Source organism: Microtus pennsylvanicus, chromosome 9, assembly GCF_037038515.1.
Source record: "Microtus pennsylvanicus isolate mMicPen1 chromosome 9, mMicPen1.hap1, whole genome shotgun sequence".
Classification (NCBI taxonomy): Eukaryota; Metazoa; Chordata; class Mammalia; order Rodentia; family Cricetidae; genus Microtus; species Microtus pennsylvanicus.
The window spans coordinates 11,699,417-11,705,416 of NC_134587.1; positions in this window are offsets into that span (position 1 = coordinate 11,699,417).

The window sequence follows — 6,000 nt, forward strand, 5'->3', positions numbered from 1 at the left end:
CCCCAGCCCCATCTTGCTCATTCTTTTTGTTTTGCATGGTTTTTTGTTTTATTCTTATTTTTTAATCAAGTTGTTTTAATAGGGATCTTGTTGAAACCACCGAGGTCAGTTGGGAAGAACTGCAATTCTAACATGTCTGAGTCTTCTGATCCACCAGCTTGGGGGCTCTCTCTGGTTACAGAAATCCCTGAAAGCTCATCTGTGGCTGTAGTTCTCAGAGTACGGGTCTGGTGTATCTATACAATTCATCCCTAAGCATCTTATTGTTTCTGGTGTCTTTAGTCCTTAGATATGCCACCCTGCACAGCTTCTTCTTCAAATTGAGACCAAGTCTCGCTATGTAGTCCATGCTGGACTGGAATTTATCCTTTGCCTCTGCCTCCTGAATCAGCGAGTTGTGTGCCACTGCCCCAACACAACGTGTTCTAATGTACTGGTCTCACATCCTTCAGCCTTGTAGTCCATGCTGGCAGTTTGTTTCCCCTGTCTTTCTGTCCGTCCTTCTTTCCTTTCTTCCACTCCCCCTCCTGTCTCCCTCCCCTTTATTTTCTTTCTCCTTCTTCCCTCCCTCCTCCTCCTTTTAGTGTTGTGTATTCAACCCTGAGGTTTGCACAAACTAAGGGACCACTCTTTCCTGAGTCGCAGGCCCAGGACCCCCTCTCTTCCTTTATGGTCTTTGTAAAACACCTATTTTATAGTGTCTCATCGAAAATTCTGGTTTTCAAATTATTTCCTTAGCGATGAGAGGTTATAATAAGTATGTTAATTTATAACAACCCTATATTTCCGGTGACATATATTTCAGTAAAATATAAAGCATTCCTCTGGCCCGGCTCTGTTTCCGCTGTGAGCCACTGTGCATAGCTGTTGTTACATATTATGACTCCAGCCTTCACATTATTGTTCCTTCAGTTATGTTTTAAATCTATTGAAGAAAACATGCCTTCAGCCTTTAGTATTTCTCTATTGTTCCGCATCTCTCTCTCTCTCTCGTGAACATGAGTTACCCTCTTCTGTCATTTCTTTTCAGATAGAAATTCCTTTAGCAATTTAAAAGCAGGTTGGCTGGCAATATACATTCTCAACCATTATTCTTGCCATTATGTCGTTTTCTCTTTATTTTTGGAAGGTGGTTTTGCTGGATATAAAATTCTTGGCTGACAGGCTTTTCCTGAAAATATTTGGGGTGTAATTCTGTTTATGATATTCATTATTTTAAATAAATCAGTTGTTGCTTGTGCCATGGTTTTTGTTTTAAATATGATCGGTTTAAGTGTACATCTCTTTTCTTTTCCCGTCTTCTTATCCGGTTATGCCTGACGGCTCCTGGAAGACTCTATTTTTCCTCTTCTTCTGTCAAGTCTTCAGATTTTGAGGACTTCAGTTCTTAGGTGTAGATCCAACATCAAAATTAATCTAGATTTTGGAACTATATTGATCAATATGGCATTTCTTCTCCCTTCTGATATGCTTGTATCTTTTGATTTTTGAGATTTTCTGAAGCTTTGAAGAGCAGCAACTTCTAGCTGTACCAATCCTTTTGTGCGCATTTCTGGTGCACTCATTTCTGCTCCTAACTGCTCTATTTCCTTAGATTCATCCCCCCCACCACCACCAACTTCTTGTGATGAATATTTACCTCTAACCAATTTCTTCCAGGCACTTGCAATAACCAGAAGAGAAGGTTCAAGAATCCCTTTGTTGGAAGCCAGAATTCTAACAATCCCCCACTCCTTGCCTTTCCCTAAGAGTCTCGCCATGTAGCCCAGGCTGGCCCGAAACGTCTGTTCCTCCTGCTCCAACCTTCCAAGTACTGGGATTACAGGTGCGCTCTGCCACGCCTGCCTTTATTACTTTCCTACAGACGCTTTACTGCAGGGTTCTCAATCTGTGGGCTGAGACCCCTTCGGAGGGCTGAATGGCCCTTTCACAGGGGTCGCCCCCTAGGACCACTGGAAAACACAAATATTTACATTATGATTCATAACAAGGACATAATTTTACAGTTGGGCACTACAACATGAGGAACTGTGTTCAAGGGTCTCAGCATTAGGAAGGTTGAGAACCACGGCCTTTTAAACAGGTTCATCCAGATAGGTTTATCTGAGTGGCAAAGTGTCTGTAATTTCAATTTCTAAGGATGCTGAGGCAACAAGGATCAAGAGTTTGGGGCTGTGCCCTGCCCAAAGAATCCTAGCTTCCCACTCCAAAATAAAACAATCAAACAAAGAAAACTTGTACCTTAGGAAAACACAGGCTCTTCCAAATCCTCTAAGGCCTCTCAGTGTGCTGACACACTTGGGCTTTACATTTAGACCTCGGTGGACAGTAAACCCACTAATAAATGCCTGGGCAGCGCAGCAGGTGTTTGCCCCTGTCAGCTCAGCTATCGACCCGACACAGCGGGAAAGGAGCCTCAGCCAGAGTTGCCTCACTGGGTCGTCCTGGTGGCATGTTTGTGAAGATGTTAAGTCCTAATTGAAGTAGGAGGTCCAATCCACTGTGGGCAGTGCCATTCCAGGGAGCCAGTGAGTGGTTCCACTCCTGCCTTGGCTTCTTGATTATGGACTGAACGCCAAATAAACCCTTTCCTCCCCAAGTTGCTCGTGGTCTCTGTGTGTTTATCAGAGCAATGGAGAAGCACCTAGAACAACTGGTGTTCACTACAAAAGGTTCTGATCTGTGCTGGAGATGATGTTCTGGAACTGTCAGGCCAGGCAAAAGGTGAGGAAGGGCCATTTCAGGGTGCGCTAAGTCCCGAGGGAACATGTACGGTTTGCTAAGGGGACAGCTACATCAAGGATTCCGATGCCTCAGTGCCACGGCAGTGGTAAGGCAGGCTCAGAGGGATGGCGAAGCTTTCCTCTGGTCCAAGGGTGACTGGTGACAGACAATGTGTTCAGAAACTCCATTACAGCCTCCCCCAATCTGCGAGGCTTGAAGACCGCTCCCCTATGGACTGCTTTTAACAAGATTAGCTAACCCTGCCTCCACATTCAGCTGTATGCAATAACCCTGCCTCCCTGTTCAACCACAGATAATAGATAATAGATGAACACGACCCTAGATAAACACTCCGAGCTTCCAGGGTGCCGTGGCTTCTCAGCAGCGAGCCCAGGCTACCCAAACGCAGCTGTGCTGTGTCTGTCATTTCTTCCTTGTTCCCTTGCCACTCCAGCTAGGCCAAGCTCTAGAGGTGCAGAGCACAGCTCCTCCCGAGTGAGCTCATGTCCCCACAGTGAGCGAGTGCATGTCATCCTTTGAAAGCAGAAGGGTACTGGAAATATTAGACCACTGATGCTGGGCTTCTCAAGCCACTGGGGTTCTGGTTTGCTCGCTCATTCGAAAAGGAGCCCCGCCTCCTTGTTCCTAAGGTGCAGACGTCACTTCCCCCTTGACTTGCTGCTCCTCAGCATCAGGTGACTGTGAGGACTCACTCCATGGCGAGAGAACTTGAGAAAGTAACTCCTTTTGGACACCAAGGCATCTGACCCTTTAAAGATGAGCTCCTGTCACAGAGGAGTAAATGCAGGCTTGGGAGATTCGCCGGTTGATCTTTGTGGATCCGAGGTCAGCTTGGTCTATATAGTGAGTTCCTGGTAAGCCAGAGCTACATATGTGAGAGCCTGCCCGCCCCCCACCCCCACCCCAAAGTTTTAAAGTAAGGCCTCTCTCCATCCTCACAGTCTTTAACAAAGGAACTAAAATAAACTATTTGCATTTTACAAAATCTTCACAAAACACATTTCTTTTCAAAATACATTCCCTCACAAAACCACCACAGAAAGCAATTATTTTCCTCATTTAAGAAACACTAGCTGGGTGGTGGTAGCACACACTTTTAATCCCGGCACTCAGGGGGCAGGGGCAGGGGAATCTCTGTGAGTTTGAGGCCAGCCTGAACTACAGAGTGAGTTCCAGGACAGCCAGGGGTACTACGCTTATGTGTTCCAGGTTATCTTATGCTACAGGGACTAACAGGAACGGAACACAGGCTTCTGTCTTTGAGATAGGATCTCACTGTGCAGCCCAGACTGGCCTCAAGCTCATCCTTCTGTCTTGGCCTCCTAAGTGCTGAGGTCACAGGCATGTACCACCAGGCCTGTCTTGGAACCAGAGTCTGGGGCTCAGTAGCCTTTCTCTTACATCAGGCCATCTCTAAGTATAAGAACTTTGTTTCAGGGCATTTTCATTACTTTGCTCAGAAAAAAAAAAGTACTTTAAAAATTCAGTATGAAAATCCACAAAAGATAAAATGACTTGCTATCAGCATCTTCCCAGTGGTACTCCTGGTTTCCAGCCACAGGGTCAGGTCTCTGCACACTTGGCTCAGGGCAGCTGTGCTCCACACCCCATACAATCACTGCCCCACGGCTTTCTGGGCAAATCAAGTACATTATGAGAGAGGCAGGATAATCCATTCCCAGAGACCTGAATAAGTGACCTCACAAAGTGAACAGACCTTTCAGCAAGCTTGCCTGAGTGCAGGCTGTTCCAGGCTCTAACTGGGAACTGGTAATGGAATATTAAGAAGCCCAAACCGAGATTCCCGCTAAGAAACTAACAACACAAAATACTATAATTTTGCAAAAGTTTGTAAAAGATTGCCGATTGGCTGTGGTGAAACTCTCCATGGCTAGAAGCTGCATGCTGAAAACGTAAATGCCTGACATCCATTCGGACTTTTAGGCTGAAGAATTGGAAACATGGCAAGTTAGAAAGGGAATTTAAAGATCTGACGTTCAAACATTAGGTCTGAGAACACTGGCTTGCCGTGAAAGCCGCTGTGATTTGATGACTATGTGCAACTGGCATTCTGGCTTGGGACTGGAGAATCTTTTTCTAAAGCTGATCCCACATGTTCCCTAAATAGCAAAAGAGGATTTTAAAGTCTATGCTACCGTAAGAAAGTTATTATCACTTTGGGATGGTGGACTGGAGATGAAAAGAATGCTTATTCTTCAATTGAAACACGGAAGATGATTTTACTTTGTCTTTTTCATGTGTGTGGTATGCACGCATGTTCCCACGTTTCAGGAATCCTGTCTAGACTTCTAAAATTACAGGTGAGCCACCCTTCCCGGCTGGCACTTATGCTGGCTCCAGGGATCTGAGCCCTGGTCGTGCTGCTTCCTAGACAAGAACTTTAACTGCTAAGCCACCTCCCAGTCCCTGTCTGGTCCTTTTGTCAACACTTTTCATTTTAAATTGTGTTAAATGTCTGTCCACCTGAGCACAGGCCCCCATGGAGACCAGACGAGGGTGTGTCAGATCCCTTGGAGCTGGAGTTACAGGCAGTTGTGAGCTGCGGGATGTGGGATGTAGGTGCTGGGAACTGAACTTGGGTCCTTGGCAGGAGCAGCAAGCATTCTTAACTGATGAGTCATCTTTCCAGGCCCTGGATGATATTTTCATAGTGCCTTTGGGACAGCACTCTAATGCCCCCAGAGCTATAAGTCAGCTGTCTAATTATTTCCCAGCCTTTATAATAGAAGAAATGATCACATTGTGTGTGTGTGTGTGTGTGTGTGTGTGTTGTGTGCGCACGCACACATATGCATGTAAGAGGACAACTTGTAGGAGCAGGCTCTCTCCTTCTACTACGTGGCCCTGGCGATCACGCTCAGGTCAGGCTCGGTGCTAGTGTCTTTAACTGTTGTGTCATCTTGCCAGTATTTTGAACTTTTTAGAAATTTTACTTATTTATATTCTTTATGAGTCAGATGCAGGGTTCTACTTGGGAGTATTTTCCCCGAACTAATAATCAGCAAAGTGACAGCTCAAAGTAAGGACTTTTCTTAAAGTTATGTAGCTTGGATCAAAACAAAAACAAAACCCACCTCAACCGGAACTCAACCTGCATCAAAAGCACCAGCGCTGCTGACTTTTAAGCCCTGGCCCTCTGCTCAAGAAGTGTGCACCCACACCTTGGAGGCCCAGGGGCAGTGCGCAGGGGAAGTGGAACTGAGCTCCAGTCGAACATGGATCTAATTATGTAGC